The sequence below is a fragment of the Rhinatrema bivittatum genome, unplaced genomic scaffold (genome assembly GCF_901001135.1).
Source record: "Rhinatrema bivittatum unplaced genomic scaffold, aRhiBiv1.1, whole genome shotgun sequence".
Taxonomy (NCBI): Eukaryota; Metazoa; Chordata; class Amphibia; order Gymnophiona; family Rhinatrematidae; genus Rhinatrema; species Rhinatrema bivittatum.
In genome coordinates this window covers 77,113-102,366 of record NW_021821041.1, presented here as the reverse complement: position 1 = coordinate 102,366, position 25,254 = coordinate 77,113, and the positions used below count along the sequence as shown (strand labels likewise).

Here is a 25,254-nt window from a genome sequence, read left to right as displayed (position 1 = left end):
ATGCCGCCTGTGCTCGTCATGTCCACTGGTCAGAGGGGCAGCGGGAAGTCCTACCCAGGGCAACAGGTATTCCTCACGTGGCTCCGTGTGGTGTTTCTTTTGGGAGGGAGGAGCAGCTGGGAGTGAATTTTATCAAGGCCAAACGTGCCTGTATGCAATGTTTCTATAGCATACATGTTGCTACTTTTTGTTTAATAAAATCATCTGCCCACCCTACCAAAAATGCTAAGATCAGAAATCTAGCTAAGCAATAGCTAGGCTCCAGGAAAATGCTGGATGGAAGCTCCTGGAACCTCCTGCTTCTCCTCAGTGGTTTGGCAGAAGGCAAGCCACTAATTAAATACTGCTTCAGTAAATTCCAATTGGTGACTTGCCCTTTGACAAGACATTGAGAGGGAGCAGCTGATGCCAGAACCCAGTATATTCTCAGAGCATAACTGGAACTGCATTTATAGCTTTACTAGTCCGTTTCTAAAAATGTCCCAGTGAAATGTTCTCATTTCCTATTTTGCTACTCAGAAAGGAAATTGGTCTTTTGCAATGAACAGGAAGAACTCGTCTTTAACTTTCTATTTAAGAAATCAGAGCTTTTGGCTTCTTTTCTGGCATATAAAATATGTAAATATATATTCATGTAGGTATTGTATTTAATTGAATTACTTTTAAGGCCTCTCAATTTAAGTTTTGAATTTTTTCCTTTTTCTTCCTTTTTTGCAACTCTGCAGTTCTGTTGGTAGAAAAATTTGTACTTTTTATTTTTGCTCTTAACCGTATAAATGCTTTTGTAAGTAACAAATACATAACGATTTCTTTTTGTTCATGTTGTGGTGTTCCAGGTTCTCATCAAAATATAGACACAAATGATCACAGGCCTGAATTTTCCACATCAAATATGAAGTCTTGATACCTGAAGATACAGTGCCTGAAACTGAAATTTTGCAGATTAGTGCCACAGACAAAGATGAAAAGAATAAGTTAATTTATACTCTGCAGAGCAGCACTGACCCAGTCAGCCTGAAGAAGTTTCGTATGGATCCTGGAACAGGCTTTCTATATGTTGTGGAAAAATTGGATCATGAAACCATGCACCAACATATCCTCACTGTAATGGTAAGCTGTTTATGCAATGAATCTCTCTCTCTCCCTCTCTCTCTCTCTCTCTCTCTCTCTCTCTGATCTGTAGAAAAGAAGAGGAAGGAGGAGGATGAGAGTGCTGGGGTTGGGCTGGGAAGGAGTCAGCCTGGAAAGAATCATGGGGTCAAGGAGGGGGGCAGGGAAGGGGAAAAAGAGGGTGGAGTGAGAGGGGTGTTGGGGAATACAAATTTTCATTGCAAATGTTGGTGAAAATCTGCTAGTATGTATTTATCTGATTATCTGTTCATTGACCTCCCACCCCCCTCCCTTATTGGGCTGGTTGTGAGTTTATGTAGATAAAGGTACTCTGTAAGTGTAAACTTATTATTCAGGCATTGTACACCTCTTCAGATGGAATGTATAGTAAATTAGAAACATTTATGCAGGTTTAACGATCTGCCCCAACAACACTAATAACTCTTATGGTAATTATTTCAGGTGCGAGATCAAGATGTACCTGTTAAACGCAACTTTGCGAGAATAATTGTTAATGTTAGTGACACAAATGATCATGCCCCATGGTTTACAAGCTCATCTTACGAAGGGCGCGTGTATGAATCGGCCACTGTTGGGTCAGCAGTGCTCCAAGTTACAGCCCTGGACAAGGATAAAGGGAAAAATGCAGAAATTGTATACTCTATTGAGTCAGGTAAGCCTTTTTTTTTTTAATGAAAAAAAAGAATAATTTCTGTATATTTATCAACACATTCTGCACTGCCCAGCAAATTGTTGTGTGCTATAACATTGGCCATTCTTTTCATGTTTATAATAGGTTATCATTTGCCTTCATCGTGGTAATTACAGTTGTTTGTTACTGACATCTGTTTCGAACGCCGTGTGTTTTTTACTATAAAGTTAGTTTTCGCTATTGGTGTTAAGAGAAACTCTTCCCTGCCCTTCCATGTAACAGCTCAAAAGGGTCAAATAGATATCAAAAGTATCCCGTCTCTTCCTCTTTCTAGCTAAGGTGAAACGTAGAATCTGAATCATGAGCTCCCCTCTCCCTTGGCATTTTGACCGAGACCGAGAACCTGTACAGCATGAGGGAGGAAGGATGATTAACCCCCTGCCCTTGGCCCCACTTGGGACATGAAACTGTTTGGACTCTGGCCAGAAAACCAGGAGGTTTAAGCCTCCTGTTACAAAAAAAAATATTACAATAATTACTAGTATTAGTAGTAGCTATTAAGAGTTGTTGAAATGTAGAATATTAAAAAAAAAAGATTGTCAAGGGTTTTCATTGTTTTGGCTGTGTGCTGTAGCAGGCCAGCTTCCGTTAGCACAAGGTATAAATCTCTGCTTTTGACTCACTCAGATCAAAGATTAAACGTGTTTTATGATTTCCAAAGCAGTTCAGGAAAAGAATTTGCATTCGCATGCGCTGTTTTTTGTTTTTGTGTGGAGTGAATGCTGAGCTATTTTTTGAATCTTGTTTTTATATGGTTGGCGACTGTTGGGAGGTTAAGACACGTCTGTTAATCTCCTCAGCATTCTGTCCTCTACATTCCTCAAATAGTTGTGATAGTTGATTGAATTAGTAATAGGACAAGTAGAAGAATGGAATTGCATTCACAGCCACAAGTAAGAGAGAAAATATCAACTGCCTACTTGTATGCATAATTTGGAGTTTTTAAAACAATCTTTTCATCTTGCGTCATTTTAGAAGACCCTTGTTCTAAATTACTATTTCAAGAAAATCCCTGTTAAATGGAGCTTGATTTTATGCATATAGTGGAATATTATAAAGTTCTCAAACTCATTCCATTTTCTTTCCGTGTAGCCAAGGGCTTTTTAATATTTTATTTACTTATTTATTTTGTTAGCTTTATAAAACTGCCTTTTAAATACAATCTCTCAAGGCGAGATACCCACTAGTGCTCAGCTAATATGTATCATACTGCAGCGGAGGGTTTTTCTCTGGAGGCTGTAATGTTGAGCAAAAGCCTGAACCTGTGCATTTTTAATTAGTAGCAATTTGGGGGAAATGTTTGGGCTAATTCACTCAGGAGTCTTTAATGTAGAAGTAATGACTTAAAGGATGTTTGCAGGAGCCGCGGTTGGAGCACATTAATAGCACCCTTCCATCCTTTAAATGCAGTAATTATTTTAGCACGATTCATTCAGATCTAAAACTGTCATTAAGCAGGTATCTGATAGCTGAACTAGATAAAATATGATCACTGCAGGGAAGCAGATTAAAAGGCAACTATGGTACATGTGCACATACTCGTGTATGAAAGCACATTTGCTTAAAAAAAAAAAATGTCAAGCTGCACATTTTTGTGAAAAGCTGTAGGTAATGTGTAGTGGCTGTAGGAAATCTGTGGGCATCTCCTTGTATGGAGCTTTAGGATCCACTTGTGGTGTCTTTGCATGTGTATGTATATGTACCATATTGTAGCTATGTATTGTGTATACATATATTTTTTTTAAATGTTAAGTTCCCCATTCTTACCTCTCTCTTCTCCTGAGCCATAGTTATTTTCCTGACCTGTATATTTGGTAAACACCATATTTTCTTTAGGCTAATATATGCTTTAAAATGTAAGTTTTCGGGACCACTGAGGTCCCTTTCTCAAGTAATAAAGCTGACTGTTGCTTATATGAAGCTTCAGCTTCATCTGCCTGAGGAAGGGATCTTGGTCTTTCCTGAAGGCTGCATCTTATAATATTTACAAGTTTGTTGATTTTCATATATCAAACTGAAAATAATTAAGGGTATAATGCCACAGATATTTCAGCGATTTTTATGTCTGCATGTTTAGTTGTATCAATATGCAATGGTGCAACTTTTATAGTACATGTTACTGCTTGCTTTTTCATCTTGCTTCCCTCTCCCAAAGCAAACACACACACACATATACACACAATCTCCCCTCACCCCCACCTTGCTAAACTATTTGTATTGTTAATTTTTTTTTCTTTTCCAGGAAATGTTGGAAATTCTTTTACCATCGATCCTATCCTGGGAACTGTAAAAACTGCAAAAGAACTAGATCGTAGTAACCATGGGGAATATGAATTAATTGTGAAAGCAATAGATAAGGGGATTCCACCAATGAGTGAAGTATCTTCGGTTCGCATCTTTGTCACAATCTCTGATAATGCTTCACCAAAATTCATATTGAAGGAATATTCTGCCGAGATCAGTGAGAATGTCCATGCTGGTAGTTTTGTTGGGTTGGTTACTGCATATAGTCAGTCATCTGTGGTGTATGAAATAAAAGATGGGAATATTGACGATGCCTTTGATATCAATCCAAACTCTGGAGTTGTCATCACACAGAAACTGCTTGATTTTGAGAGTCTTCCTTCTTATACTCTTACAGTTCAAGGAACCAACATGGCTGGCTTGTCCACAAATGCAACTCTTGTAGTTCATCTTCGGGATGAGAATGATAATTCACCAGTTTTTCTGCAGTCTAGATACACTGGACTTATCAGTGAATCTGCTCCGGTTAACAGCGTGGTTCTCTCTAACCAAAATATTCCTTTAGTAATTCGAGCTACAGATGCTGATGAGGAATCGAATGCTCTGCTTGTTTATCAAATTGTTGAACCATCTGTCCACAAGTATTTTGCTATTGATTCCAGCACTGGTGCTATTCGTACAATAGTAAGCTTGGACTATGAACAGACAAATATTTTCTACTTTACAGTGCAAGTACATGATATGGGGACCCCACGCTTATTTGCAGAACATGCAGCTAATGTTACGATATATGTCATTGACATCAATGATTGCCCTCCAGTATTTTCAAAAGAATTGTATGAAACATCGATCTTGATTCCGACATATAAAGGAGTCAAAGTGATCACTGTCAATGCCACAGATGATGATTCAAGAGCTTTTTCAGAACTCATTTATTCCATATCTGAAGGCAACATTGGAGAAAAATTTTCTGTCCATCCCAAGAGTGGAACTATAACTGTACAGAATACAACCCAGTTAAGAAGCAGGTATGAACTGACAGTCAGAGCATCTGATGGAAGATTTTCAAGTACTGCAGCTGTTAAAATCAATGTGAAGGAAAGCAGAGAGAGTCAGATAAGGTTCACTCAGAGTTCCTATGCTGCAGTTGTTCAAGAAAATTCTACTGAAGCTAAAACAATAGCTGCTATTACCGCTGTGGGGACTCCCATAAATGAACCTTTGTTTTTTCATATTCTGAATCCAGATACCAGATTTAAAATAAGCCACACTTCTGGAGTGCTCTCTACTACAGGCATGCCATTTGATGGGGAACAGCAAGAGTATTTGGAAGTATTGGTAGAAGTGACTGATGAGCGCAAGCCCCCTAGAATGGCACATGTGGTGGTGAAGGTCACCATAGAAGATATAAATGATAACATACCAGTTTTTGTTAACCTTCCATATTATGCTGTCGTTCAAGTGGACACTGAAGTAGGTCATGTTATTCGACATGTCACTGCTGTAGACAAAGATATTGGTCAGAATGGAGAAGTACACTATTATCTCAAAGAACATCATGAGCATTTTCAAATTGGCCCCACTGGTGAAATCTCGTTAAAGAAACAGTTTGACTCGGAAACATTAAATAAGGAGTATCTCATCACAGTGATAGCAAAGGATGGAGGAGACCCTGCATATTATGCAGAAGCTGTAGTACCAATTACTGTGATGAATAAAGCCATGCCAGTTTTTGAAAAGCCTTTCTATAGTACAGAGATAGCTGAGAATATCCAGCTACATAGTCCTGTTCTTCATGTGCAGGCTAACAGCCCAGAAGGACTTCGGGTTGTTTACATTATTAAAGATGGGGATCCGTTTAATCAGTTTGCAATCAACTTTAACACTGGTGTTATAAATGTTGTTGCCCCTCTTGACTTTGAGTCCCATCCAGCTTACAAGCTTAGTGTGCAAGCAATGGACTCTATTACTGGGGCTCATGCTGATGTGTTTGTTGACATAGTAGTTGAAGATGTTAATGATAATCCTCCTGTATTTACAGAAAAGTCTTATGCTGTAACACTGTCTGAGGCATCTGTAATTGGAACATCTGTTGTACAAGTCACTGCCACAGATGCAGATTCTGGAACAAATAAAGTTATCTCCTATCACCTAGTGGAAAACAGCAAGAATTCAGGTTATTTCTACATTGATAGCAGAAGTGGGCTTATTTTAACAGCAAGAGCACTGGATTATGAACAGGTTCAGCAATACAAATTGATTGTAAGGGCAATGGATGCTGGCATGCCACCACTGAGTAGTGATATCACTGTCTCTGTTGATATAACTGATCTCAATGATAACCCTCCACTATTTAGCCAGCTGCTTTATGAAACTAATATTAGTGAATTGTCCCCTCGTGGACATTTTATAACCTGTATAAAGGCCTCTGATGCAGACAAATCTGATGCTGATAAATTAGAATATGCCATATTAACTGGCAATGACCACATGAACTTTGCAATTAATAGCAAGACTGGCATCACTCACTATTTCAAACCTACGAAAACAAGCCCTGAAACCATTTTACAGTCTTAATGTGTCTGTATCTGATGGTGTTTTCAGAAGTTCAGCTCAGGTTCAAATAACTGTAATTGGTGCTAACTTGCATTGCCCTGTTTTTAGCAAAAATGAATATGAAGTAGAACTATCTGAAAATTCTCCACCAGATACACTAGTGACTGTAGTAAAAGCAAATGACGAAGATTCTGGCCCTTATGGACACATCACATACTCCATTATAAATGATCTTGCCAAAGACAGATTTTATATTTCTGAGATGGGGCAAATATTTACCTCAGAAAATCTTGACCGTGAGAACCCAATGGATAAGGTAATTTCCTTAAGCTTAATGGCTAAGGATGCTGGAGGCAAAGTGGCTTTCTGCAGCGTAAATGTAATACTTACAGATGATAACGATAATTCCCCACAGTTCCGTGCCACAGAGTATAAAGCCAGCATTGGCTCTGATGCTTCAAAAGGTACTTCCATCATTAAAGTACTGGCATCTGATGCTGATGAGGGTACAAATGCAGATATTGAATATACTATTGAAGCTGATTCTGAACGTGTTGAAGAAATTTTAAAATTGATCAGTTTTCTGGTATAATTTCCACAAAAGAAAGCCTGGTTGGCTTAGAAGATGAATTTTATAGTTTCTTAGTTAAAGCACTAGATGGTGGATCACCACAAAGAGAGGCTATTGTCCCCGTCTTCATTCAAATACACTCGCCATCTGTACCACTTCCAAAATTTTCAGAGCCGTTTTATACTTTCACTGTTCCTGAGGATCTCCCTATTGGAACAGAAATAGATGTTATAAAAGCAGAAAGTAACATCCCCTTAGTATATACTCTTGTGAAAGGGAAAACACCTGAAAGCAATAAAGATGAATTCTTTGTTATTGACAAACAAAAAGGAAGACTGAAACTTGAGAAGAATCTTGATCATGAGACAACCAAATGGTACCAGTTTTCTGTGTTGGCGCAAGTTATGTATGGTGAACATGACGTATTTTCTTTAGTAGATGTCAGCATTCAAGTAAAAGATGTCAATGACAATAAACCAATCTTTGAATCCAGTCCATATCAAGCATTCATTATGGAAAACCTTCCAGGAGGAACAAAAGTCATCCAAGTCAAGGCAAACGATCTGGATTCTGGAACCAATGGCCAGGTTTCCTATGGCCTAGAACAGTCAGAAGAACTGGGTTACATTTTAGAACTCTTTGCCATAAACCTGGAAACTGGCTGGCTTACCACCCTTAAAGAACTTGATCGTGAAAAGCAGAACAAATATAACATCACAGTGGTTGCCTTCGATCGAGGAGAGAAAACTCAGCTATCTTCTACTACTGTGGTTGAAGTTACTGTTACAGACGTGAATGATAACCCCCCAAGATTCACTGCAGAGATTTACAAGGGTACAGTGAGAGAAGATGATCCACCTGGTGATGTAATTGCTATTTTAAGTACAACTGATGCAGATACGGATGAAATTAACAGACAAGTTGCCTACTATATTACAGGTAAATACAGTGTATTTAGTTTGTTTTACAAGCCCTATCCTTGAAAATAAGATCTAATGTGTAGTCCCATATATTTTTATCCTATGGATAAAATTGTCTGATAAAGATCCAGGCACTCAATTTCTATTTCTTTGTTCTTAATGTCCGGTATAGTGGGGTCATCACTCCATTTTTGCTTGGCTCAAGACTTATAATAAATAATCAAATCTTTCTCTAAAATTTTTTCTCAAATACATTTTTTTATGGAAAGGGTTTTTGGTTTCAGATTTGATTTGTATCTGTTACCATCCGATAATCAATACCATAGTGTGTTTATAATCTTTAACCACTAACCACCTTCCAGGCAAGCTGATATACTTATTTTGAGAAAAAATTTTTTTATTGAAACATTCTATACAGCACTTAAAAAATGTGCATATGCAATTCACTATTTGGAAAGTATCCATTTCTTAAACTATCCTTTGGTCTCCAGGCTTTTACTCATCTTAACGAGAGAGTCCATATTTTTCACAAACAACAATTCATATTGTTCAAAACATGGCATTACAAAAATGTTCTTAATGCCCTCCCAATGAGGCTGTGTTTCAGACAACAGTCTTTCATCAGGGTATGCAGTTCTAGAGACAAGTCACCTTTTGGCATAGAAGTATCAGCACAGATTGAGAAGAGCAATATCCCCAGACGAAAGACCGTTGGATTGTTTGTGAAAAATACGGACTGTCTCATTAGGATGAGTAAACACCTGGAGGCCAAAGGACAGTTTAAGAAACGGGTATTTTTCAAATGGGAAATTGCATATACACATTTTTTAAAGTGCTGTATAGAATTTGTTTCAATATACTTGTTGTGAGAAAAGAATTTTATCAGCTTGCCTGGAAGGAGTTGGTGGTTAATGATTATAAACACGCTATGGTATTAATTACCGGGAAATAGATACAAATTATATATGAAACCAACATATATGGAAACCTTTCCATAAAAATGTTTTTTTGAGAGAAAATTATTTTAGAGAGAGATTTGATAAATTTATATAGTAAATTTGTTTAAAACATTTTTTTTCAAAACAATATAATAGAAACATATCGATAGTAGGCAGGAAGGTGCAAGGTTTTTTTGGTACTACTTTTTTGTGGTCGATTTATTTTAAAATAAATAAGCCTTGCCAACTCCACTGGAAGTTGAGAAGTGTAGAAAAGGGTGAGTTGGAGGCTGTTTCTGCTCAGCTATAGTATCTTTGTCACAGTATAGATGTTAGTAGGACAAAAAAAATCTAATAACCAATGTTTTGCTGCTGAGTTTAAGAAATTCAGTATTGACTCTTTCCCTTAGAATCACATTTTGCTTACTTTGAATTATAAAACTGAAAGATTCTGTAAACAGACTTAACAGGAACAGGATATGAAAATGTTTCAAAATGAGCTCATTTTACTGAAACATAGGGAATAACATTTTGAGTGTATTGTTCATTTGGGTCCATTCATTTTTGTGCTTGTAAGCTAAAAGTAATATTTTTGTGTATATCATGTTTTTATTATAGCTACCATATTCTGATGAAATTTGATCATTAATAAGCCAGTAAGCATGTTTTTAAAAATGCATACATATTTAATAACCATATACATCTCAGAATTTCAAATCAATTGTATTTTTTCATATATTAACTGATTTATATAGTTGCTATCATGTAATTTCCAATTGGTTTATGAACATTTCTCAAGATAAGACCTCACCACTTGGAAATCTCTGTACAGTCCCTTATATTTTTAATTTTGCTGCTGATCACTATTTAGTGATTAGCACTTTATATAACAATGATTCTCAACCCAGTCCTTGGATGCACCTGACTAGTCTGGTTTTCAGGATCCATTAGGATTGTGCAAGAGATTCATGTATACAAATATATCTTAGACATATTCATGATATAAATAAACAAACAAATACAATAAAAAAATGATGGAAATCTAAGAAACAAGACTGGCGGGGCAGATTCTAAAGATCGAGTTGGGAATCGTCGCTAACAGGACTGAAAAAGGAGATAAAAATGTTAAACTTCAGTCATTTTTTTCATTATAAAATTTTATTGTCCCATTTTCACTTAAAAATAATTCATTGTATAATTGTCACATTACTTTTCACTGACTGTTTAGGAGGTGATCCAATGGGACAATTTGATATTGAAATATAGACAATGAATGGAAGGTCTATGTTAAAAAACCTTTGGACAGGGAAGAAAAGGACAATTACCTTCTGAATATCACAGCCACCGATGGGAACTTTGCTGCGAAAGCTGTTGTAGAGGTTAAAGTTCTTGATGCAAATGACAATAGCCCTGTCTGTGAAAAGGTATGTTTATCAATGTTATCTAAATTCTGGGTACACTACTTGTTTGTGAAAACAAGATAAGAGTTTCAAGTCAGTGAGATCTGCAGGGTTTTTTTTTTGGGTGTGAGAGAGTATTGTCATTCAAGGACCCTTGTCTTCTAATCAAGGCCCCTGAAAAAAACATAGGCACAATGATTTGCACAGCCCTCTTTTTCCAGGCTGCAATTTTCTGACATTACTACATTTTCCTTCAGTTTTTTTCCTGAATGTTTCAGTATGTATGTTTGATCAGGTTCCAAGTGGTCTTCCCTCAGGCTGAATAGACAAATGTTGAGACTGAGTCCTCCAGCTTAGAAGCCTGAGTAGAGCAGTGCACCCCTAAAACAGAGAGTTTTCTGCAGAGTGGTCTAAACAAATAACTTTGAGGTATCACCTAAATAATTTATACATGCGGAAGCCTCTGCCTGTTACAGAAAGATTTAGCTGACCCATGTCCTTGGATATTAACCAGTATGAAAAAAAGGAAAATATACAAATGCCTACAAAAAATCCCCATCATGATCTTTTTTTTTGGTATAAATATTGAAGACATTTCTTCTCCAAGAAACCGACTGAGTTAGGAACATATAGTATACAGCAGCAGAAAAAATCTAACTGGTACAGCCAGTCTGCCCAGTTATTCCTGTCCATATCACAAAGGATATTGCACAGCTGCCAGCCATAGAGTGTGAATGCCTGTAGGATATTGATCCTTATGCTAGGACAAGCAGGATGGTAGTCCTCACACATGAGTGACATCATCGGATGGAGCCCGGCATAGAACTTTGATCTCAAAGATTCTAGAGCTTTCAGCATGCCCTACTGAGTATGTGCAGCTGTAGTCATCACCCTGCCCCCCTAGGCAGAGTCCCTCAGTCTCTTCTTTTTAGCGGAGCTGTCATCTCATGGTTGTGGAGCTCATGCTCATTTTCTAATTTTTTAAAAAAAAAGTTTTTCATGATATTCAGCTTTGCTCTCTCCTTAGTTTTGTAAGTGATTTTTTCTAGAGGTGCAGCTTTTCTTTCTTGTAGTTTATTCTTTTTCCAACTGTCTGCCAGCCACATGGTGGATTCTTCTCTGTGCATCCTGACAGTGTCTGTTCAAAACAAACCACAAAAACTGCTTCTGCAGGTTTTTGTATTTGTGTCCTCTCTTTGCTCTGTCTGTTTTCTTTTTTTTTTTTCCCACAGTGCTTTCGGGACTAGACTATGCAGTCCGTCTGTAATCCGTGTAGGCCGCTGAGCCTGGGACTCGCCTGAGTTCCAGCCAGTTCCATGACAGTTCACCGATTCCTCGGTATTGGTGGATTCAGATGGTGGAAGGATCGAGGACCATGCCATTCCTGTAAGGAAGAGAGCTCATCCTCCCCACATCTCGAGGAGCTAGTCTCCACGGGCGGGAGCCATGGATGACGTTGCCTCCCCTCCTACTTGCCAACTTTGGCAATGCAATCTTCCTGGGATAGAGGGTGAGTGGAGTCTGTGCTAGCAGCTTGCTGCCACACTTCGGTGCCATGCCCATGAACGGTTGCCCGTGCACAGGAGTGACCAGTGCACCGTTCATCTGATACATCGATGTCGGGACCGCATCAGGAGGGGGCCCATCTTTGGTATCCTTGACGCTATCGAGGTCCAGGAACACACTCATTGCATCGAGGTGCGATACCGCCCATAATGTAACGGTGGCCTTCGGAGCCATTTGCATCAGTGGAAATGGAATCTCGCTGCACCTGTTCAGGCATCAAGGCCTCAATGCCCTTGGTGCCGTGATGCGGCGCAGTCAATGACACGGTGCCCTCGATGGCACGGTGCCTTTGATGCACTTTATGGCGGGGTGCCCTTGGTCCGCTCGATGTCAGGGATGACTGTGCCCTCGATGCACTCAATGTCATGGAGCTTTTGATGTACTTGATTACACGGAGCCTTTGGAGAACTCGATCCCTGGGCTCAGTGCACCAAGGGCACCCTAGTTGCCTGGTGCCCTTGGTGCATTCTATGCCTTGGTGCTCTCAATGCCACGATGGCCTTGATGCACTTAATGTCTCGGTACCTATAATTGTACTTGCCACGGTCTGTGCACTCAATGCATCTGTGCCCTTGCAGCTCTCGTTGCTTTGGTACCCTCGCTGTTTAGTGCTGTGGTGACTGCGGTACCATCAGTGCTGCTGTGTTCTCAATGCCCATGGGGCCATCAATGCCATTGAGCCATCAAAGTGTGTGTATGGCCACCCTAGGGGCTGGCGAGGTCGAAGCGGTGGCAAGCCCTTGATGCTGTCGACCTCATTAGGTCATCGAGGTGCATGACCTCTCTGCCAGCATGACCTCAATGCCATTGTGATGCGGTGCCGCCCCAATACTATTGATGCCTTCGAGGCCATCAAGGTGTAGGCCACCGAAGAGGTCTTCGGACCACAGATGCCTCTCATTACCGTCTCAACCGTCTCACTACATCAAGCCCCACTGACCAGGCACTGGCTTTTCCATTGAGCTCCCTTGTCACCACTGTGGCTGTCGACTACGGGGACTCTCTGAAGAAGCCCTCGCATGGCCCTGCAGCCCTCAGAGGGCAGGAGTACTTGGCCTCTTACGGATCAAGTGCTGGGGTTGCCATCTACTCAAGGCAGCCTGGTGCACTGGTGCATCTGTAAGCATTGGCTCAGTGCCCTCAGGGCTCCTGAGTGGTGTCCACTACAGAGCACTGGGAAGCGCAGAACTGCCCCTTCAGTCAAAGATCCCAGTGTTGAGAGCCTCGCCAAGATGCGCACAACGTCAATATTAATGGGCGCTAGCGAGGCTCTCATCAGCCGTAATACATGCAAGGCCATCAAGCTTGCAGCATCAGCACCACCAGACGAATCAGTGAGCCAAGGGAAATTGCTGTCGGCACTAGCGGTCATCGTTTCCTTTTGATATCGATGACTTGTCAGGGAGTTGCAGGGCCTCTTCTTGCAGACACCCATGACTTCTTTGGTCCATACCTTCGGGCATCTGGGCCCCCGGGCTATCGAAGTCTTTGAGCACCTGTGGCATCAGGAATGGCGCTATTTACCGGCAAACTGCTTATAGATCACAGGACATGTCCGCTGTCCTTCATAAGCACCTATGCTCACCAGGGACTTTGCTGCAGATGTTCCCAGTGGGTCTCACAAGTGAGCTGGTTCCATTGCAGTTTCGATGGCCCACCTCCTGGAGCGTTCCTGGTACTGAAAGGGGTGACGCCATAGACTGCCACCCTCCATCATGCCTTACCCAGAGCGCCAGTGTTTCTAGGAAATGCCATTGTTACACTGTCCTCTCAAACTCCACTGGAATTATTGTGGTGTTTACGTGCAGCTTGTGCGACAGATTAGGCCTTGGTTGCTACCAGGCGGCATTCTCCCTGGCTGTGCAGTCCTCAGCCACACTAGAGTTCTGCCATCTTTCAGCATGGTCTCAGCATCCATGTCAATCCGTACTACATAGTGCTGAGAAGCACCGGTGGGGGAGGTGTCATTACACACTCTGTGCTTGGTCTTGGGGCAGCGTGTAGCCACTGACTTAGGCATGTGGTTCTCAGTCCTCACTGGGGTGCTGGACAAGCTCGGCTCTCAGGATCATGGGTGTGCACTATCCGTGGATGGTTACCACGGCATGAGTCGCCTAGCGCGTTTTCATAGCGGAGGGCTTCCAATTGCCCTCTGTCACTTGGGCATTGGTGTGTGGGTGTCGTGTGTGGTGTGTGTGTATTGTTCCCTCTGGGCAGTCACAACTGGTTGTGTTCTGCAGCTGCAAGGCTGGCCTAGGACTGCAGTCTTGGTCAGATTCTGAGATGAGTGGACATTGCGTGAGTGGCTCCAGCATCCTCTCCTTTTTCAGCAGAGGCATATATCTTCGCCCTCTACCATGTTCTTGTGGAACAATCCCTGGGGCTCTGTTCCTGATAAATGGTTTTTCTCTGATACAGAGCCCCGAGCCTCTGAATTCCCTGGGGATTGCAGTGGCGACCTCCCCTATCCGAGACTGGCTGCTTGTATTGGGTTGGTCGCGTCGATGCCTCAGCGATCAGTCAATGTTCCTCAATTATCCTTTGGGGAATTGCTAGCTGCAATCCCGCTGCTTCCCTCTCCCCTCTGGAAGTGGAGACTCGACTGGGACCCTTTCAGGGTCCCCTCTTGATGTCCGATTATGCAGCCCTTCAAGAGGTGTCCCTCGTTTTTCCGTTCCTAGACCAAGGGATGGCACTGTTCTGATTGGCACCAGCCCCGAGAATAGTCGAGAATACCACTCTCCCTTGGGCACTCTTAAGACGCAGCAGGTCTACCCATGAGGGAGCCTCTCCAGTGTTGCTCGCTCCCCGGTGACCCTCCAGGTTTCCCCTTGTTCTGGAGTTACTTTGGAATCTGCTGAAATCTGTGAGCATCCTCCTTAAGGATCGCTACCATCAGTCATTCTTGCCTGCAGAACCCTCCTCTGTGAGGAGAGTTTCAATCCATGAGCTGGGCAATTGTGCCTTTCACCCTATTGCCATGTCCATGGCTGAGGTAGTTGGGGGCCGAGTACCCCGCAACAGAGGCACTGCCCTTTGCTCGCAGTAGCGTGCAAGCTGTTTTCTCTCTCTTCTTTTTCAGGATCACCCCCCGACTATGGACAGAGGAGTCCTGAGTCATGCAACATTGTCCATTGCCGGGCCACAATGCTTCCTTAGGACGGGAAGTTTCTCTCCTCGGGGTAATTGCTCTCAGTTTCTGCTTTTTAAGAAGACTGAGTCTCCATCTCAATGGGTTACTCCCTACTGGTTTGGCAGTGAGTTGTTCGCTTGGGGTTGATAGACAACCGGGCGGCTTGTGCTGGTCTCGGCAGTCTCCAGTCTGCTTCCTTCTGTTCATCACGCCTTGTGACTTTCAATTGAATCGTCGAGGGAGGGGAGGTAAAACTAAGGCTCCCATGGCCTATCTCTGTATACCTATGTTTTTCCACTTATTTTCACCATTCTCTGGCCATACTGCCTTAGTTTTTTCTCATTCACTAGGTTGTTCAAAGGGCCTTCTTTCTCCCCTCGCAATCCTGTGACAGGATAAATGAATCTGTTCTGACAGGTGCTCTTGAGTGAGCTTCAGGCCTATCTCATCTCCCTGCTCAGGAGTTTTTTGGGCTACAGGTCAGTTCAGGGATTGTCTTTCATCCCCTGAAACCCTTGACGCTGTCCTGCACATTCAACTACATCTGATGCTTCAGCACACAGTGTCTGTCCCAGGCCCCACCGCGGTATCCTGCTTGTTCTTTCAAGCATGGCGTGGGTTTCGTGTGCCCATTTGGCCTACCAGCCATACCTGGGACTCTCTCCAGACCTTTGCTGTCAGTGGTTGATAGTCTCTTCTGGTTGGCTCTTGGACCCCAATTTGTTTTTCAGTTGTTTTTTTTCCACACTGAAGGAAACTGCGGTTTTCTTCCTAGAATCTCTCTTGTTTACATCTCTTCTCTGGGTCCTTCCTGTATCCAGTAGGATCTAGATCCACTGTTTTTGTCAGAAACCTGCTTGTACTGTCTTCCATGATGTGCAGTTGCTTCTGTTTGCACTCACATTATTCCCATGCTTCAGGCATCCCTGCTACGCATGGGGATTTGTCTGTCTTTTCTTGGCTTTCTTTGTGGAACCCAACTCTTTTCCAGCCTTGTGGGTTGGCTGCCTTACAGGCAAAGGCGAAGGTTGTGCTCTAGCACTGTCGGTTTACCCTTTGTCCTGCTCAGACAGCCTGTGCTTGGTATTCACCCATGTGTGAGGACTACCATCCTGCTTGTCCTAGGAGAAAGCAGAGTGCTTACCTGTAACAGGTGTTCTCCTAGGACGGCAGGATGTTAGTCCTGATGAAACCCTCTCCCTCCCCTGGGAGTTGGTTTTTCCATGTATTAACTATATCATGGTCTGAGGGACTCTGCTTAGAGGGCAGGGTGATGACTACACTCTGCACATGCTCAGTAGGGCATGCTGAAAGCTCTAGAATCTTTGAGATCGAAGTTCTATGCCTGGTTCCATCTGATGATGTCGCCCATGTGTGAGGACTAACATCCTGCTGTCCTAGAGAACACCTCTTACAGGTAAGCAACTCTGCTTTATATCCAAAACAGTTTGTCATCATCTTCCATTCCCTGTACGTACCTGGATCAGTCCAGACTCCTGGGTTTTGCCCCCCCCCCCCCCCCTAGCAGATGGAGACAGAAGTTTAGCAACAAACTCTGCCTTATCTAGGATGGTGCCACCTACAGTCTGGCAGTATTTTTCTGCTCCAGCAGGTGAAGGAGGTACAAAACCTACAGTCTGAGTTAGGGCCTAGCTGAATTAGTTAGTGTTAGGCAAAGTTTAAAAAAATATATAATATAAATAAATAAATAAATTAAAAAAAAAATATAAATATATAGATATATTATATATATATATAAAAAGGTTTCTTGTCAGGAGACAGACCGCAGTGTGTCCTGCAGGTCGGGGTCTCTCCTGCCTCCCAGGGGAAATATATATTTATTTATTTTTATTTTTTTTTTAAACTTTGCCTAAACTATATATAACAGGTTTCTATATCACCCTGTTATATGTACTGCCTTTTCAGCACCATCGTTATAGTTATGTTTACTATGTTCACTATGTTTACTATGCACCCAGTTCTATGTGAACCAGCATGATTGACTGCTGTCTCGAATGCCGGTATATAAAAATCGAAATCGGAATAAAAATAATAAAATAAATAAAAAAAAAAAAAAAAAAAATATATATATATATATATATATATATATATAACAGGTTTCTTGTCAGGAGACAGACCGCAGTGTGTTCCTGCAGGTCGGGGTCCCTGCCTCCCAGGGGGATATGATAGAGGTGTTTAAAATCATGAGAGTTCTAGAATGGGTAGATGTGAATCGGTTATTTACTCTTTCAGATAATAGAAAGACTAGGAGGGCACTCCATGAAGTTAGCATGTGGCACATTTAAACTAATCGGAGAAAGTTTTTTTTCACTCAACGCACCATTAAACTCTGGAATTTGTTGCCAGAGGATGTGGTTAGTGCAGCTAATGTAGCTGTGTTTAAAAAAGGATTGGAGAAGTCCATTACCTGCTATTAATTAAGTTGACTTAGAAAATAGCCACTGCTATTACTAGCAACAGTAACGTGGAATAGACTTGGTTTTTTGGGTACTTGCCAGATTCTTATGGCCTGGATTGGCCACTGTTGGAAACAGGATGCTGGACTTAGTGGACCCTTGGTCTGACCCAGTATGGCATGTTCTTATAAATGAAATCCAAAATTATCCGGATGAACAGGCAATAGCCAAAAAGCGGACTTGATATCCACTTTTGCCATAAGTGCACCCTGACCACAACCCCGAACCAACTGAACTGCTGAATCAAAAGAGGTGTAATGTATAGTGCAAAGGTCATGAGGAATAAAATCATTCACCGAAAAATCTTCAGGGAAGGACAAATTATGAATCAACTTGAATTTGCCCGTCCCTTTTTTAGGGATCACTGCTAAAGGTCACAAAACCATCCACTGAAAAGGAGGTTCCACAAAAGGCCCCGCTATTCTGCCCAATCCAATCTCCCCCTGCAGTTTGTCCCTGGCCACATTGACCATTTTCCGAACCAAAGGGTAATTCTCTCCCCTCCCCCCGCCACGGATCCAAAAAAGGAATCCGGAAGCTGTACGTAAATCCATTAAATAATAATAAAGTGACCTCCACATTTGGGTAAACCTTAAGCCATGGCAACAAAGGCACACACCCGGTTCGGAGTCAGAGCCCTATCCAAAGACTCATTTCGAAGCTCCTTTGGTTGCCAGCCTGCCAGTGGCTCCATCACCCCCCCCACTTAGAGCATTTAGAGACGGGGTGACTAGCTCCGCAACCGGAGCAAACATGACAGAATTTACAGTCCGGGAAGTTGCAAACTGATCGGTTGAAATGCCAGCAGACATCGAGCACTCCCACCCCCATTCACCCCCGCACCACCCGCAGGCGCAGGCCCTGCTCAAAAGGCCGCCCACTTGAACCACCACCAGTACCACTTGAAGCACCCACAGATGAGGCAGTGACCTTACTATTCATTTGAGTTACCATAAGCCCACATCCTGGGTACCCCACAAAATAAACATATTCTCCTCCATGTGGTCCCGAAATCGCTCATCATAACTGAGCCATGAGCAACTCTCATACTCCCGACTGGCAGCCAAAATCGCATCCACGTAAGCCAGTAAAGGCCCATATTGCAAAGTATCTTCTTGCCCGATCACACTCGCCAGTTGAACAAAAGCCGAGATTCAGTTAATATTACGTGAAACTATCTTTTGAGTCCCAGGAGTATGCTGAACACTGCCCTTCTTTTTCTCCTTCCTATGCCCCCTACGTCCCTCCAACAATTGGAATATATCAATATATTTACAGAGTCGAATCTTCCTCTTCAAAGACCAAGGCACATCATCCCACAACTCTGAGAAAGTTAACAATGCCGGAGCCCCCAATTAGACCCTTTTTCCCCAAATCCCCCCTCCAAAAGCAATGCACACAGAGTTAGATGAGGAAGAAAAAGATGGCGAGTCAGAAGAATTAGACCTATCCTGCGCTTAGACTTATCCCGCCTCTTAACCCCAAGGGAATCGTCAGACCTACCCGCCATAGCAAGTGACTCTCCAGAACCCGAGATCCCATCCAAGGACGGAACATTATCAGGCTGAACTGCTGCTATACCCCCCCCCCCCCCCCGCCCCAGAAAAACCACCACCAACAACTCACCATGCTGTCTTGAAACAGGTTCTTTCCCTCCTGCCAACTGAGTCGAAGGACATGTGGCATTAGCTGCTGCCATTGTTGGATCATTCCTCCACCCTTCCTGGCACGAGGGATCTGGATCATCAGTGAACTTCTGTAGAAACCTGAGAAGGAACAAGAGAAGCCGACACAGCAGGACCACCAAACCATGCCACTCCCAGCCCCCTGACAGCTGCCCTCGATACCTTCTGCCAAGGCCAACTTGAAAAATATCCGGCTGCCAGCCACCGAAAACCCCTGCCCCCAGCTACCAGGAGGAACCCCTGAAATCCATACCCACCAGTCAGCTATAAGGAACACTACCCTGACCGCCTCACCCTCACCCCCATGGAGAAGAGACTCTTCCTTGAAAACATATGCCTAGCCCAGAAAAAGGGGACCTCTCACCCTTAGCAGGGAGATAATGACCCAAGTTCTCCCAAGAAGCCAGGAAATGAGCTGGATGACTTCCAAATCCAAACCCCCCAGTCAGCGGAAAAACTTGCGTGAGAAACACCAGCAAAACCAGAACTGGCCCAATCTGAATCTAGGTTACCAGGTCTTGCTAAAACCCATTCAACACGTGCTCAGGCACATGTGCAGCAAACCGCCCCTCTGACGAGCTCATAGATACCTTGCTCAGGACGTCCGCAACGGCTTGCGCGTTGCGCTAAGAACGGCAGCAGAGAAAGCAGGCAGATGCACTAAGACCACCACGCCAAACAGCCCAGTCCTGCCTGCCCCCCCCCCTGCGAGGAGACAGATGGACTGAGACTCCCTGACACACACCCCTAGGTCCAATGCTGTCTGCCAGCAGGGACACAGAAACAGCCTCCCTCTCCCCACCAGCAGCTGAATCAAGCCTGCTGCTACCCTCACCACAGATGGTTCAGGCTGAACCGCCACTCCCAACGGGCTGCCTGCATCAGCTCGTGCCACGACCACTGTTGAGGAGCGGTCCACTCGCATCTCCTCCATTCGGTCGTCCTCCCCCGCCATAGCCGCCACCTCCAAATCCATAGCAGCAACCAGCTCCGACCGAAGGAAAATAAGCAGACCATAGGGAAAAATCTAACCGGCCTAACGAAAAGAAACGCAGCGAAAACCCCGACGCAGCACACCAGCAACAGCAGCAGGCAAGTGTCCAGACTCTATACTACTTGCACCCCCCCCCCCCAAACTCCTTATGCTCCACCCAATTCCCTACAGCCAATCAGCTCCCAGACCTGCCACCGTTAGAAATACAAAGATTCCAACTATAACTCTGCCCTAACCGACTGGCGATGCCAGTCATGGCTAGCTCTCCCCACCCCTGCTTCTGCTCCAAAATGTGTCCGGCACCCACATTACCCCGGGCGGCCAGGTACAAGCCCCATCCTCCCTTCCATAAAAGACAACATTGTTGAAAAGTGTATACGTTCTCTATGAACAATACAGCTCAGCCTGAATCTTCAGATGAGAATTCTAAACTGCAACTCAACTTCTTCCGACACTCGTGCTTTATGAAGACTTTCTTTTCACAGTAAAACAACTATAAGATATGGTTATCAAAGCAGTAACTACATGTACGAGGATACGAGTTTCTTGATTGTGCTTTGTCTATTTGCTTATTTGTTAACATCAATGAATCATTTGTTATATAATATAATATAATTAGAGAATCAAGACTTACTTTCAGGGGCTTTAATCCCTGGCTCAAATCATGTCATAACTCTGTAGTGTGGCCAGAGAGAGACCCATGTCAAAAGGAACAGGCTGAGCCAGCCTTTGTTTTATACCCTCTATATGCATGGACTAGCTGAGGCTGCCCTATTTGATCATGCTAAACAACTCTTTACTCTTCAGGCATTTTATCATTTCTATCCTTTGTCAGACTACTATATATTGCTTCCACTTTGAATATTCCTTTAAAAACTTTGTAAACTCTTTGTAGGCTTTGTATACCAGCACAGTTCCAGAAGATGCCCTGACTGGCAAAGTGATCTTACAGGTCTTTGCTACTGATGCAGACATTCATGCCAATGCACAGATTGCATACACGCTTTACGGGACAGGAGCAGAAAAATTCAAACTAAATTCAGATACAGGTAAAATCTATCTGTTTTTGAGCTACACTAAAACTTTTTCTGCCATTTTGTTCAAAACATTTTTGAAAATAAGCACAGGTTCTATAGAAATACTAGTCAGCATGATTTGCATAACATATATGCATACATGTTATGTAAATCTACCCAGTTCTTTAGATGCCATAGTATTATCTTGTGAAATGTGCATTTTAAGTATCTATTTCTTGCTTCAGTTATTAAAATGTGAAATGAGTCATGAGAGAGGAAACAGCAAAAATACTTTTGATGGATTAGGCAAATGCTAGTATTTAAACATGAAAGATATGCTTCTAATATTTGGCCGATACAGTAAAGTCCGCGGGAGAGCTCTCCCGGCGCACTCACAGGCCACTCTCCTGTGCGCGTGATTCTCTATTCAAATGAGGCCTGGCGGTATAAAAGGCAAAAGGAGGCGCAAGGGACACTAGCGCGTCCCTAGCGCCTCCTTTTGGACCGGAGCGGCGGCTGTCAGCGAGTTTGACAGCCGACTCTCAATTTTGCCGGCATCTGTTCTCGAGCCCTGACTGCCACGGGCTCGGAAACCGGACGCCGGCAAAATTGAGTGTCCGGTTTTCAACCCGACAGCCGCAGGCCGACTTCAAATTTTTTTTTTTTTTACTTTTGGAAACTTTCGGGACCTCCGACTTTTCTGTGCACTTTCCTGGTTCCCGAGGAAATTAGCGCCTACCTTTGGGTAGGCGCTAATTTCTGAAAGTAAAATGTGCGGCTTGGCTGCACATTTTGTTTTCTGAATCGCACCGGAATACCTAATAGGGCCATCAACATGCATTTGCATGTTGTGGGCGCTATTAGGTTTGACGCACGTTTTCGGTCCCTTACTGAATAAGGGATAACGCTAGCGCGTTGAAAATGCGCGTCCAATGTACTGTATCGCCTGATTGTTATTAAAAAAAAAAAAAAAACAACTCTATAAGACAAAATGTTTATTTTGTAGATAATGTAAAACATTAGAGATTGAAACATGGTGGTCCCTATCTTCAAAAATATTTACCCTGTCCTGTGCCTACTGCAAAAAAAACTTGAAAACAGAATATAGTAAGTTAAATTATGCAGTCTCTAGTATTTTCTCCTTACTTAAAAGAGAGTATGAAGAATGTATCAGGCTGCAATGTTTGTGCTTCTGAAATTAATGCTTGTTTTTGTATATTGATAATTGTAAATGTTACGGATTATATTTTTTGTTGATCTTTGCTGTTACCACGCTGCTTTAAGAATTTGTGATACAGCGGGATTTAAATTTAATAAAATGAAATTGTATAAAGAAATTCAAAACTTTAATCATTAATAATCTTAGCCCAAGAAACCTGTATTTTACTTTAAGTGTTCTACATATAATATGTTGATGCTGTAAGAGCAATAGAGGTTGATAAAATCAACCTGGAACAATGCAGTAGTTCACTTTTATTAATGCTCAGAGCATAGATAAAGCGCTATGTGTCAGGCCTAACATGGAATAGGTACTGGCTCTCCAAATTTGAAGCTCATTTCTTGCTGTACAGGTGAACTCAAGACATTTGCCCCACTTGATCGAGAGCAGCAAGCCGTTTATCGCCTTTCAGTCAAGGCCACCGATGGAGGAGGACATTCTGCCAAGCTGATATTATTCTCTCACTTGAAGATGTCAATGATAATGCTCCAGAGTTTTCTGCAGATTCTTACACCGTTACAGTGTTTGAAAGCTCCGAGCCCAAGACATTGCTCATGAGAGTTCTATCCACTGATGCAGATGCAGGTAGAAATTACTGTTCCTTGGATTAATTGTTTTGTTTTATTTTGTTTTGTTAAAGGAGGATAGAATTAGGATGCAGTCCTGTTTATCCATAAATTTCAGAATATTGAAGATACAAAAAATATTTTTGCCTATTTTAGCACTAGTTTTTGAAAATGGTTTCAAGATCTAAGAAGGCTGGTTTCCCTTTGTTTTTTTACAGGCACTGATTTTGCAGTTAGCTACAGTGCATGCCTGTTGGCTGTGTTGCTAGCAATTAAGAAGAAAATGCCAGGTGTTGCCTGGTGGAGTGTTCGATTGACTGCATTTGTACATTCTGAAATGTTAAATCATATTCAGGCCAACAGAGGCATAGTTGTGATAGTCACCTTTAAAAAAAAAAAAAAAAAAAAGTGTTTTCTCCCCCTCCCCCAAGCATTCTTTAATAATTATTAGATAATGATATATTTTTTCAATGATCTATGGTAAATTCTGTGATACTTTATCATGAATAATTTCTTTTACTGTTGCAACTTGCTTTGAGCGTTTTTGCAGTAAGCGAGAAATAAATTTGATTAAATAAAAAGATGAGGGGAAACTTTTGCAAAAATATATGTAGATATACATTTTTTGCGCCATTTTGCCCACCTCCTGTAATTGAAAACAGGTACCCATAAATCTGATAGCAAAGGTTATTTCAATTATACTACTGAAATTTGAGCCAGGACTGCGGATGTTGCTAAGGCAGTGTTGCTGCTCTCCCTCCTCCTTCCGGGTGGGGGGGGGGGGGGGAGGTGCAAGGAAGTCAGTCAGTCAGTGTGCAGTTGTGACACCTAGTGGCTGGATTTATTATTTTCCATGATTGTAAGGTTTAGAAAGAGTCCTAGTGCATAGCCCCCTGGCTTATGACTTTTGCTATCGTGCTCGGACTAAAGTAGATTGGGAGGGGATACAAAATAAGGGGGGAAGGGGGAATGGCACAGGTTGTTGCAAATAAAGATTCATGTTGCCAGGCCCTCTTCCCTATCCCGGTTCCAACTGAACTGGAAGCGCAGAACAGCAGGCGGAAACTGCCAGATCAAAAAAATGATTTCATGTGGGATTGTAGTTTACTAATAACTGTAGAATAGCTGGTTTGGCCACTTTAAGTGAAATCTAAATGCTCGAGTTGCTGACGATCTCTTAAAACTGGATTTAAGAAGTCCTGCTGCCAGATACAGAAGTCTCCAAAACCTTCACATCCAAGACACAGGTTTCCTTCCTTTCCTGTATGCGTTTTCCTTTTCTTGCTGCTTAGAAAGGTTTTCCTATATAATTCTGAATTTGCTATGAGCCAGTTCCGAATTTTTTACTGCACAAGAAGAGAAGTTTGCAGACAAAGGAATTTGGGAAAAGAATCCGTGCAAAAGTAAAACTGAAACATACTATAAAGTAGACAAAAGGAACAGGCAGCCAAGGCTTTATTCTCTTGTACATCTGTGATTTATTTGTTCCTTTAAATTTTTTATAGATATTTTGTTTATCTCGTGTTCGTCTGCCAGTGTTTTCTTCCAGTGGACTGTAAAAGTCAAGTTTGTCCCCTAAATTTGGATTGTTTTATGTGCCTTGTGATAACCTGGACAGCCAGCTTACTCCTTGCCAAAAGCCAGCTCTAAGGCTTATCACCATCTAGTCCTTACTGTCTAAAGAGCATGATTTATTAATGGGCATATGTTCTTCAGTTTGATATTGAATTAATTGAGTTTTTAAGGGTGGGGGGGGTCTGAGAAAATGTATAGAAATGTGCTAAGTCAATTGAGAGAGGTACATAAAGGAAACAAAGCTGATTTAGAATGCACAACATTTTGATTTTATTTTAGATGCCGTGCTTGTCCTTTCCTGTGACTTATTCTGCTAATGGTAACAATTTTTAATGAGCAAAAATTGATCTACCCTGTTAACTGTCACTTTTCAACCTAGTGACTTAAAAAGTAGCTTATTTCTGCCTTGTTTTTTATTATTTTGCAATTGCTCCAGTAAAGCTGCTAGTGGAATTTTTTTTTTTTTTTTGCTGACTACAAGCAAGAATTAAAGTCTTCAGAATGATTGGCACTTGATGCTAGTTTGCAGTGCTACATCAAATGTTTTTCAGCTACGGAGCATGTTCACATAG

The 25,254-nt window shown here is 42.2% G+C and overlaps 1 pseudogene; it reads left to right on the top strand.

Moving 5' to 3' along the window:
• LOC115082387 overlaps window positions 1-25,254 on the top strand; it is a 96,815-nt pseudogene continuing 71,561 nt past the window's right edge.